The sequence below is a fragment of the Chiloscyllium plagiosum genome, unplaced genomic scaffold, assembly GCF_037043375.1.
Source record: "Chiloscyllium plagiosum isolate Xiang-an unplaced genomic scaffold, Cpla_swu_hap1 HiC_scaffold_35, whole genome shotgun sequence".
NCBI lineage: Eukaryota > Metazoa > Chordata > Chondrichthyes > Orectolobiformes > Hemiscylliidae > Chiloscyllium > Chiloscyllium plagiosum.
The window spans coordinates 14,044,994-14,057,966 of record NW_028270173.1 but is presented as its reverse complement, the minus strand read 5'-3'; the positions used below and the strand labels follow the sequence as shown (position 1 = coordinate 14,057,966).

The 12,973-nt window shown below is 46.6% G+C and overlaps 1 pseudogene; it reads left to right on the top strand.

The window, feature by feature from the left end:
- Positions 1-12,973, top strand: part of LOC148140080 (nuclear factor 7, brain-like) — an 83,333-nt pseudogene extending 70,360 nt beyond the window's left edge.

Sequence of the window (12,973 nt, the reverse complement as noted above, 5' to 3'; positions counted from 1 at the left end):
TGGTTGTGTGTAGAGTATATACTTAGAATCATAGAGTCATCGAGATGTACAGCACAGAAACAGACCCTTCAGTCCAACTCATCCATGCTGACCAGATACCTTCATCTAATAGAGTCCAATTTGGCAAAACTTGGCCCATATCCATCTAAACCCTTCCAATTCATAAACACATCCAGATGCCTTTAAAATGTTGTGAATTTACCATCCTCCACCACTTCCTCTGGCAGCTCATTCCATACACACACCATCCTCTGTATGAAAAAGTTATCCCTGAGGTCTCTTTTATATTTTCCCCATTCACCCAAAATCTATGCCCTCTAGTTCTGGATGCCCTCACCCCAAGGGAAAATAACCCTGTCTGTTTATCCTATCATATCCCTTGTGATTTTATAAACTCTATAAGGTCACCCCCCAGCCTTTGATGCTCAAGGGAAAATAGCCCCAACCTATTGAACCTCTCCCCATGGCTCAAATCCTGCAACATCCTTGTAAATCCTTTCTGAACCCTTTCAAGTTTCACAATATTCTTCTGATAGAAGGTAGACCAGAATTGCACACAATGTTCCAAAAGTGGCCGAACCAATGTCCTGTACAGCCACAACATGGCGTCCCAGCTCCAATACGCAATGCTCTGTCCAATAAAGAAAAGCATACCAAATGCCTTCTTGACTATTCTATTAACCTGCAACTCCACTTTCAATGAACTATGAACTTGCATTCCAAGGTCTCTTTGCTCAGCAGCACTCCGCAGGACCTTACCATTAAGTGTACAAGTCCTGCTAAGATTTGCCTTTCCAAAAAGCAGCACTTCTAATTTATCTAAATTAAACTCCATCTGCCACTCTTTGATCCATTGGCTCATCTGATCAAATCCAGTTGTACTCTGACATAACCTTCTTCACTGTCCACTACACTTTCAATTTTGGTGTCATCTGCAAACTTAATAACTATATCTCTTATGTTCACATCCAAATCATTTATTTGTGTGCTGAAAAGCAGTGGACCCAGCACCAATCCTTGTGGCACACCACTGGTCAAAGGCCTCCAGTCTGAAAAGCAACCCTCCACCACCACCTTCTGTCTTCTACATTTGAGCCAGTTCTTTATCCAAATGGCTAGTTCTCCCTGTATTCCATGAGATCTAACCTTGCTAACCAGTCTACTATGAGGAATCTTGTTGAAGGACTTACTGACATCTGTGTAGATCAGGTCCATTGCTGATCCCTCATCAATACGTGCTGTTACTTCTTTAGACAACTCAATCTAGTTCATGAGACATGATTTGCCATGCTTAAAGGCATTTTGACCATCCCTAATCAGTCCTTGCCTTTCCAAATGCAAGTAAACCCTTTCCCTCAGGATTCCCTTTGACAACTTGCCCACCACTGATATCAGGATCACTGGTCTATAGTTCCCTGGCTTTCCCTTCCCATCTCCACTCTTCCAGCACCTGACCTGTGACTATCAATGATATAAATATCTCAGTCAGGGGTGCAGCAATCACTTCCCTAGTTTCCCACAAATGTCTAGGGTACATGTCTACAATGTCCACCTTTTTTCTCAACGGAGGATTCCCCAGCAATGTTGTTGACAGGGCCCTGAATTGCACCAGCCCATCTCCCACACTTCCGCACGTATCCCTCTCTTCCCCACCCTGCAACAGCAATAGGGTTCCCCTTAGTCTTACAGAGAACATAGAACATTACAGCGCAGTCCAGGCCTTTTGGCCCTTGATGTTGCGCCATCCTATGAAAACCAATCTGAAGCCTGTCTATTCTGCACTATACCATTTTCATTCATATGTTTATCCAATGACCATTTAAATGCCCTGAAAGTTGGCAAGTCTACTACTGTTGCAGGCAGTGCATTCCACGCCCCTAATACTCCCTGAGTAAAGAAACTACCTCTCTCATCTGTTCTATATCTCCCACGCCTCAATTTAAAGCTATGTTACCTCATGTTAGCCATCACCATCTGAGGAAAAAGGCTCTCACTCTCCACCATATCTAACCATCTGATTATCTTATATGTCACAATTAAGTCACATCTCAATATTCTTCTCATGAAAACAGCCTCAAGTCCCTCAGCCTTTCCTCATAAGACCTTCCCGCAACACCAGGCAACATCCGAGTAAATCTCCTCTCCACCCTTTCCAAAGCTTCCACATCCTGCCTATAATGCAATGACCAGAACTGTATGCAATACTCCAAGCACAGCTGCACACAACCTTGTGGCTCTGAAACTTAATCTCTCAAGCTAACACACCGAATGCCTTCTTAACAACCCTATCAGTCTGGTTGGCAACTTTCAGGGATCTGTGTACATGAACACTGAGATCTCTCTGTTCATCTACACCATCAAGAATCTTACCATTAATTTTATTCCTGTACCTTTTATTCCAATAATTTTTATTCCTGTTGCTGCTTCCAAAGTGAATCACCTCACAGTTTTCTGCATTAAACTCCATTTGCCAGCTCTCAGTCAAGCTCTGCAGCTTATCTATGACCCTCTGTAACCTGCAACATCCTTCAGCACTATCCACAACTCCACTGACTTTAGTGTCATCCGCAAATTTACTAACCAATCCTTCTACGCCCTCATCTCGGTCATTTATAAAAATGACAAACAGCAGTGGCCCCAAAACAGATCCTTGTGGTATACCAGCAGCAACTAAACTCCAGAATGAACATGTCCCCTCAACCAGCTAGCCAATTTCTGATCTAAACCGCTAAATCACCCTCAATCCCATGCCTCCGTATTTTATGCAATAGCCTACCATGGGGAACTTTATCAAATGCTTAACTGAAATCCACATGCACCACATCAACTGCTTTACATTGATCCAACTGTTTGGTTAATTTCTCAAAGAATTCAGTAAGGTTTGTGAGGCACGACCCACCCTTCACAAATATATGTTGACTATTCCCAATCAATTTATTCCTCTCTAAATGATTATAAATCCTATCTCTTATAACTTTTTTTCCAACACGTTACCCACAACAGAAGCATGGCTATCACACTTACCTACCATCCCACCAGCATTCCCATCCAGAAAATCATTTGCTGTCATTTCAACTAACTCCAGCGAGGTGCCACCACCAAATACTACACACCACCTATCCCTTGTCAGCCTCTCGCAGGAACTATTCCCTTTGGGACACCCCGGTTACTTCCAACACCCCTCACAGCCTCACCGCACCTTCTCCTGCAACCACCAAAGGTGTAACATCTGTCTGTTTACTTCCTCCCTCCTCAGTATCCCAGGACCCAAACACATCTTCCACCTGCCTGCACATCTCACAATCTAGCCTACTGAATTTGCTGCTCACAATGTGGCCTCCTCTCTATTGGGCATATAAAGGGTCGACTGCTTGGTCACTTTACAGAATGCTTGCTTTCTGTTTGCCAAAAAAGACTTTGAACTTCCAGTTGCCTTTTAACACGCCACCGTGTAATCTGGCCAACACCTCTGTCTCAGGCTTGCTGCAGTGTTCCAGTGAAGCTCAGTGCAAGCTGGAAGAACAACACTCCATTTTTCGGAAGGGTATCCTGAAGCTTCCAGACTCAATATTGAATTCAATAACTTTGGGTTCTGACCTCTCCCATGTTGTTACCACAACACACACAACCAGGCCTTGTTAGCACAGAGTTTGCTATTAGGCACCACCCATTGTAACCCACTAACAGTCTCCATTAACAGTTATTCAACCTTCCAGCCAAATCATTATCCACTCCTTTGTCTGCCTAACTGCTCTTCTCTCTCTTTGGGCTCTATCCCCACTTATTATTTACTCCTTACCCATTCCCCACTCTATCTTCTGAATATAAACCAACATTTTCCTAGCTACCATGACTTCTGAGGAAGGGTCACTCAATCCTATACATTAACTCTGATTTTTGTCCACAGATGCTGCCAGACCTGCTGAATCTGATAAATATCCATAGATTTAACATTGTCAAACATTTATAAATATCTGTAAGGGGAGTGTGAAAAGGGGAGTGTTAGTGAGACTGATAGAATCACTGAATCCCTCCAGTGCGGAAGCAGCCAATGAGTCCTTCGAGTCCACACTGACCCTCTGAAGAGCATCCCACCTGGACCGAATCCCCACTATATCCTTGTAACTCAATATTTGCCATGGCTGATCCAACAAGTCTACTCATCCATGGGCATAATAGACAAAAGCTGCACATCTTTGGACTGTGGGAGGAAATCCTACAGACATGGGAGAATGTGCAAACTCCACACAATCACGTGTGGCTAGAATTGAACCCAGATGCCTGGTGCTGTGAGGCAGCAATGCTAACCATTGAGCCACTGTTTCAATATTTTCAGTAATCTCATTGATCAAGCAGTGAACCCAGTTGCTGCTCCATTAGTTTGATCAGAGGCCCAATTCAACATGAGGGTTCTGATTCAGTGCAGTGTTTCATGGTCTGTTTTCCAAGAGTTCGGAATATGAGAAGGTGCTGGGTGGTCCTGCAGGAGGAAACAGGTATCTGGAAAACTGCCTTCACTTCCAGATGAGGGAAGTGTATGATTTGTGATGTTGGGAATATGGGACCAAATGGAAAATAAAGAAGCAATGAATAGCCATGTGAATAATTAACGCAAATCCTGATAACAAGGAATTCATGACAGAGGAGAGTATGATAAATCAAATTGTGTTCAAATATCGCCCATGTGCCTACAGCATAACCCAAAGAGCTTCTGAACCACTGATATATTTTTGATAAATATTCCCTGTTGTAATGTAGGAAATAAGAGAATCAATCTGTGAACAGTGAGGTCACAGAAACAGCATTGTGATGATGAAAAAATCATCAGTTTGAATGGTATTTTTTGTCGTGGAAAAGTTCAGTGACACAGAGGGTAATTATACATTTCATTGTTTCTAATAACAATGCAGGAGATTAAAAACCGGTCATGAAATTAGCCCATATCATGACAGAGGCTAGAGTGTCCATGTGGGTAAAACATGGAAGAAATTGTTCAAACCCGAACATTATTGGTTTCAGCTCTGAGATCTGAAGGCTGCAGTGGGAAATGAGTAATGTTCATCCAGCTCGAGGATCAGCACAAACTGGAAGAACAGCGTCTCATTTTCCACTCCACTGAGGCCACATAGGGAGAACTTTATAAAAATTGGGAATTACATTGTTGGGAGTGTGCTGTAGAGTGTAATCAGAGATAGATTAAATGCTGATGTGGAGCAAATCTCAGAAAAGTGCTAAAACAAATGGTCATAATATCAGGGGAATTGAACTTCCCCTGTATGCACTGGGACAGGCAGATTGTGAAGGGCTCGGACAGGACAGAATTCTTAAAATGTCTCCATGTGATCTATTTAAGGCAGTGTGTAGAAAATCCAATAGGAGACAGGGCAGGGCTGGAACAGCTGAGATTCGCCAAGATGTTGCCTGGGCTGGAGCGTTTCACCTCTGAAGACAGACTCGATCGGCTGGGGATGTTTTCATTGAAGCAGAGAAGGCTGAGGGGAGAAGCTGATGAAAGTTATGAGGGTGACAGACTGGGTAGACTTTTCCCCTTAATGATTTGGGCAATAACAGGTACATAGATTTAAGAGAAAGAGCAGGGATTTTCGAGGGGAATTAAGGATGATATTTTTACCCTGGATGGCTATCAGTCTCAGGAACTCACTGCCTGAAAGGAGACAGAAATCTTTGCAACATTTAGGAAGTTATTCAGATGGAATGATAGCGTCACACAGGATGGAAACAGATGCCTCCATCCAATCAGTCTGCACTGATCAGCTATCCCAAACCGACCTCGTTCAATATGCCAGCATTTGGCTCATATCCCTCTAAATCCTTCCTATTCATGTACCCATACAGATGCCCTTTAAATGTTGTCATTAATCCCATCTCCACCACTTCTTCTGGCAGCTTATTCCATATACGGACCACCCTCTGCGTGAAAAAGTTAATTCCCAAGTTCTTTTTAAACCTTTCCCATCTCACCGTAAACCTATGCCCTCTACTTTTGGAGTCATCTACCCTGGGGAAAATACATTGGCTATTCACCCTTTCCATCCCCCTCATGGTTTGATAAACCTTGATAAGGTCACCCCTCAGCATCCGACATTCCAGGGAAAGATGTCCCAGCCTATTCAGCCATATCCTAAAACTCAAACCCTCCAGACCCAGCAACACCCCTGTAAGTCCCCTCCACACACTCTCGAACCTCACAACATACTTACCGCATTGAATGGTGACCAGAACTACACTCCAATGTGCCTCACCAATGGCCTTCACAGTCACAACATTACACCCCAACATTCCAACACTCAGCACTCCAACAAATGAAGGTAAATTTGCCATACTCCCTATTCACCACCCTGTCCACCTGCAACTCCAACCCAAGGAATCATGTACCTGCTCCCTCAGGTCTCCTGCTCAGTAACACTCCCCAGGGTCCCACCATCAACTGGCCTGATTTGCCTGACCATAATACAACACCTCACATTTATCTAAATTAAACTCCATCTCAGCCCACTACACGATACTTTCATGTCATCAGCCACTTTACTAACAAGCAAGAGGCTGGAAGAATACAGCAAGCCAGGCAGCATTAGGGGATGGAGTATTCGACGTTTCAGATGCAACCCTTTCTCAGGCCTCTATCTCCTGATGCTGCCTGGCTTACTGTGTTCATCCAGCCTCCTGCTTGTCCACCATGGATTCCAGCATCTGCAATTTTTTGTCTCTAATATACTAACTATGCTTCCTATGTTCACACACAAATGATTTATACACATGACCAAAAGCAGTGGGACCCAACCTTGATCTGTGTGGCACACCATTAGTCACAGGCCTCCAGTCATACCATCACACTCTGACTCCTACCTTCAAGCCAATTTTGTACTGAATTGGCTACCTTCCCCTGGATCCCAAGAGATCTAACCTTACTAACCAGTCTACCATGCAGAACCTTGTTGAATGCTTTGCTGAAGTCCATCTCGACCACGTATACTACTGTCTTTATTCAGCTTCTTTGTTACCTCTTCAAAAAAAACTCAATCAAAATGCGATTTCCCACTTGTGAAGCCATGTTAACTATTCCTATTAAGTCCTTGCCTTTCCAATTGCATGTATATCCTGTCTCACCCACTCCAATAACTTACCTACCACTGGTGTAAAGCTCACTGGTCTATAGATCCCTCACTTTTCCTAACAGCCTTTCTCAAATAATGGCACCAAATTAGCCGACCTCCAGTTCTGGCACCTCACCTGTGGTTGTTGATGATACAAGTATGTCAGTAATCGGTGCAGCAATCTCTTCCCTAGTTTCTGGTAAACACCTGATCCGGTCCTGGGGATTTAACTAGCTTTGTACAATTGAAGACCTCCACAGCACATCCTCTTCTGTAATATGAACTCTTTCCAAGACATCACTATTTATTTCCCTAAGTTCCCTAGTTGCTGGGAAATGGAATAGAGCTTGATAGACCCTTGATGACTAGCATTTCCACAATGGGCTGAAGGGCTGTATTAATCTATGGCTATGTCGGTCGATTAGTTCAGTCGGCTGGACAGCTGGTGTGTGATACAGATGATAGTAACAGTGCAGGTTCTCTCTCTCTCTCTCTACCAATTCTCTCTATGGCTAAAAGATATCATTTTTACTGTTAAGTTCATCTTATCTTGAGATAAAGGTTAACTTCCCATTAACCTTCTTAATTACTCACTGTTCCTGCATCCTAACATTTTCTGACTCACACACTCAAACACACCCAGATCACTCTGTATCTCGCAATTCTGCAGGTCTTCTCTGTTTAAGTAACGCTCTTTGTTTTTACAATTCTTCCTTGTGAAGACTCCCATCCTCCTCACATTGCTCAGGCCTCACTCTATCCCCCATTCTCTCACCCCACAAACTCCCATCCACCATCCCAAAGTTGTCCTATCTCCTCAACCTTGCTTCCAACCCCATCTCCTCTCCCTCTTCACCCTCACTCCCTCCCTCCAGCAAAACAACTCCTTTCAACAATGCCCCAAATCTCTTACACTTCTCCCTCATTGACCTTTCTTACTCACACTCCCCTCCCCACTCCACACCCCAACCTACTCCCCAGCTCCCTGCAAGCTCTAATGTCAATCACTCTGCCCCTACGCCTCTCTCTCCTTACCCTTTACAGTCAACACAACACTCACCTGACCCACTTACTCATATCCACTTATCCTCCCTCTCCCCTCTCAATCGCACTTCCCCTCATTTTCTCGTCCAGCCGACTCTCCAATTACTCTCCCACATCATTCTAAATCCCTGACACTCACATCCCCCTGACTCTTCACTCCCCTGTTATGGACCAGGCCAAACTCCCTCAAAACATTTCAAGAAGGTAGCCCAGACCTAACATTTCTAATTGTTTTCAGTAGGTGTACAGTGGATATTCCAGGATGGATGCAGCTGGCCCAACCACTCAGTTTGAAACAAAGCAGTATTTATTTACACATGAACAAAAACCAAATTTAGAATAACATAAGTATTTAAAAACCGAAACAACTCTATTGCAACTTAATGATGCTGTTCCAAATAATTACAACATCCCCATGAACACCTCCTTGGCAAAAAAAGGAAAAATCAAACCCAGGTTCTCACAGGAGAGATATCAGAGAGAGAGAGAGAGAGAGAGAGGATCAGCATGGAGCTGTTTCTTTGATCAGCAGCCTCAAAAAAGCTGGCTGCTTGCTAAAACCAAACCAAAACCAAAGTTGACCTGGGAGAATTGGTCACTCTCCTTTCAGTGTCGAAATGGTTTTTTTTAAGATTCGATTACTTACAGTGTGGAAACAGGCCCTTCAGACCAACAAGTCCACACCAACCCTTTGAAGAGCAACCCACCCAGACCCATTCCCCTACATTTACCCCTTCACCTAACACTATGGGCAATTTAGCATGGCCAATTCACCTAATCTGCACATCTTTGGACTGTGGGAGGAAACCAGCACACCCAGAGGGGGGGCACTGGGAGAATGTGCAAACTCCACACAGACAGTTGTCCAAGACGGGAATTGAACCCAAGTCTCTGGTGCTGTGAGGCAGCAGTGCTAACCACTGTGCCACCATGCCACCAAAGTTTTGTAAATCTTGAATGTGTTTTGCCTGAGGTAGCTTCTGTTAGCTGTAATCAAATTGGCTCTAAAGCCCATTCAACCCAGACACATAGGAAGGTTTGTGTTTCTGACCCCTCTGGAAAAAGCCAAGGATAACCTAAACTTGTTTCAGGAGCATCATTGTCACTCCTCTCACTCACTCCGACTCTCTTGGCCCTCCCCCACACATCTCCCTTTCAGTCTCTCCTCCCCTCTTCCTGGATTCGCCTCCTTTGAGTCATTCTCCTCATTTTCATTCCCCTCGCTGCCAATTTCCCTCTTCTTTTCCCTTACACCCTGCCTCTCACCTCCTCCACACTCATGACCTGACAGCCTAGCTCTTTATTCATCTCATCACTCTCTCCTTGTCCCTATCCCTCACTGCATTCCCCTTCCATCTCTATACAGGCCCCACTCTCCTCCTCCTCCCTCTCCATCACTCTTCCATGGATCTCACTCTCCACTCCCTACCTCTAACCAACACTCCCTCCTGATCTCCCACCCTACTCTCTCCTGCTCTCATGTGTCCCCTCTGCTCAATTCCCACTCCCATCTCTGACCCACTCTCTCTATCCACATCTCCATGACTCTCACTCCCTCTTGTCCCTCCTGCTCACTCTCCATACACACTTCCCTCTCATTCACTCTCTCCTTTAGCTCAGCTTCCCATCCCAGTCAATCTCCCCCTGACCTCATTCTCCTCCTGGTTTATACCTGCTATTATCTGTCCCTTAGTCTGACAGACCACACCCTCACTGCATTCTCCACGCTCCATCCCACTCACCTCCAAATTCCCAACATCCATCCATTCCTCTTGATTGTTCACCATTCAGTCCTCCCCCACCCTCCCTTCATTGTCCACCCTTCACAATTCCCTCTCCCCTCCACCTCACTCTCCAAACTTCACTGTCCTTGCCACTCCAGCTCTCCTTTATACTCTAGTTGGCCAGACTTTCCAATCTCCCTCCCCATCAATGCTGCCTCACTCCCTCCTGCTCTCCCCTTCCCCCTCAATCTCACAGCCCCCTCATGCTCACTTCTCACACCCTCCCAGCTCACTCTTCCATCTTCCTCACTATCCTCTCAAGTACAGCTTCCCAATCTGGTAACTGTCCTCTCAACCTCGCTTTGCTCTCTCTCTCTCTCTCTCTCTATACCTCACATTGCCCCTCATTCCCATCTCACATTTGCCTTCTCCATCTCCTCTGTTCCTCCATAATCACTCTGCCATGATTTCACCCACACCTGGCTCTCCCCTCCATTTTAATCTTACCTCCTCACACTCCCCTCCCCTTCAGTCTTGCCTCCATTTATCTCCCCTCCATCTCATCCTCAAATTCACTCACCTCCTTCACATTCCACAGACTTCCTCAACTTCCGAGACCCAACTCTCTCCTTCCTTTAAAACCCCCATCCTACACTCCCTTCATCTTGACTCTCCTCTTTCCCACAAACTCCACCTCATCCTCCAGTGCATTCACCTCCAGAATTCTCACAAGTCCTTATTTTGTTCTCTCTCATTTCCACATACAGATTAATACGTGGTACTCTTAACCCTCCCTTCTCCCTCATACAGAATATCCCCCTCATTCCCTGGCACTCACTCTCCTCTCCCACTCCCTCACCCTCCCATGGCCAAATGGAACCTGTATTTCTCCTCTCCACCTCATCCATCCCTTCCTCCTCACTCTCACCTCCCTCACTCACCGTATCTCCATCTCTCAACCCTCCCACTCACTCTCCCGACCTCCAAACCTCAAATGTCCACTTATTTTGCAGACCTCCTGTCCTCACCTTCCCATTCTACCCTGTCATTCACTCTCCCCACCCCATCCCAAATTTTCCCCTTCCCTCACAAAACCTCCACATCTTCTCCCAATCCTTACTCAGCTTACACTCATTCCCACTTTCAATACTCCCCCCATCTCTTTACTCTTCCATCCCCTGCCCTGAGGTTAAAAACCTCCCCTCATTTCCTCCCATTCTTCATGATGATCCCCTCCTACTTCCCTAAACCCTCCCTTGCAAATGCAACCTCACTATACCCTCCCTCCGTCTCCCCACTCCCTTGTTGCCCATCACTCCTGCCTCCCATCACTATCCCCATTCCCACCCACTCACATTATCTCACTTTCCCCTTCCTTTTGTATTCATCCGCCTTCCACTTACTGTCCCCTCCTCCCCAATCTCCATTTCCCTCAGGCTCATGTTCCCTCCATCTTGTTATTGCCCCCTCCCCTGTTCTCCCTTGCCCATCACGTTCCCTTCTTCTCGTTCTCCCCTTCCTCTCACTCTTCCTTTCTCCTTCTATCACCCTCACTCTCCCCTCCTCAGTCATGTCTTCCTCCTGGACCTAGCCATCTCACATTCCAGTCCATTCCCCATCCCTCACTCTCAGTCTCTCCTCTTCCTCACCCCACCCTGTCCATACTGTTTACTCTCACTAACCCCCTCACTCTCCCCCACCTCTCCTGTACCCCACACTCTGCTCGTCACTCTCCCCTCCCTTTCCTGGCCCCCACCATCTGACACTCCCCTATGCTGTCCCATACCCCCTTGCTCTCGCTCTACCTCCCCAATCCCTAGTGCTTCTTCTCCCTCTGCTTCTGCTACACTATCTGCTCCTCGCTCTCCCCTCACCTTCTGCTTCAGTTTACCCTCCCCAGCACACTCTAACCTGTGCCACTACCATCACACTTCCCATCACCACAATTCCCCCCTCTTTTCCCCACTTCTCCTGGCTCCCCAGATGATGCTGCACTCCCCAACTTGCTCTCTCCCTCCCACTCCCTCAACTTACCCCTTCCCATCACTCTCACCCGAGCACTCAAACGTCCCATTGCTCATCTCTCTCTAAGCTCCCCCTCATTCTCCACACTTTTCTGTCTCATACTACCCCTTCACTCTGCCCTCCTCTCTCTCTCTCCCACCTCTCCTCACTGTCCACCCTCTATCCTACATCTCCTCGCTCTCGCCCTCTCTTTAACCTTCCAAGCCTTCCTGTTCTTCCTGTGCACTACCTCATTTCCCCACCCACTCTCCTCCAAATGATCCCTCTCACCTCACCCACTCCTCCCTCCCAGCCCTCCACTTTACTCATCCTTCCTCCTCATTCCTCCACTCTCATCACTCACTGCACTTTCCCTCACTCACTCCCCCTTCCATGACCATCGTCTCCTTCAAACTCCCCTTTTCCACACTCTCCTTATCTCCCCCTCCACTCCCATTCCCCTCTATCTCTCCAACCCTCACTTGCTGCTCCCCCCACTCTCCCTGGCCTCTCCCTCCCTCTCTCTGCCTGACGGTGTTATTTGATCTCTCTCCCAGCTCCAGCCTCTCTGACTCTGGATCCGAACTCAGCGCATCCCCGGCTGAGGACCGAACCAGTGTGCGACTCGGAGGCAAACGGCAGCCGCTCCCTCACTCCCCGGAGAGATTTGATTCCTGGCTCTGTGTCCTGGGATCAGAGGGATTCACATCAGGGAAACATTACTGGGAGGTGGAGGTGGGGGAGAAGACTGAGTGGTTTCTGGGAGCTGTCCGAGAGTCTGTGATGAGGAAAGGGGGGATCGGACTGAACCCGGAGACCGGATTCTGGATTGTGTGGCTTGGACCCGGATGTGGTTATTTTGCCGCCACTTCACCTTCTGACACCCCACTGTCCCCGAGTGTGAATCCCCGGAAGATCGGGGTTTTCCTGGACTATGAGGGTGGACAGGTGTCATTTTACAATGCGGCCACCATGTCCCATCTCCACACTTTCACTGAGAGGATCTTTCCCTTCTTCAATTCCGGAGGCAATGACGGTGGGAAAAACTCCGCCCCGTTGACAATCTGCGGGATTAAAGGGCATTGA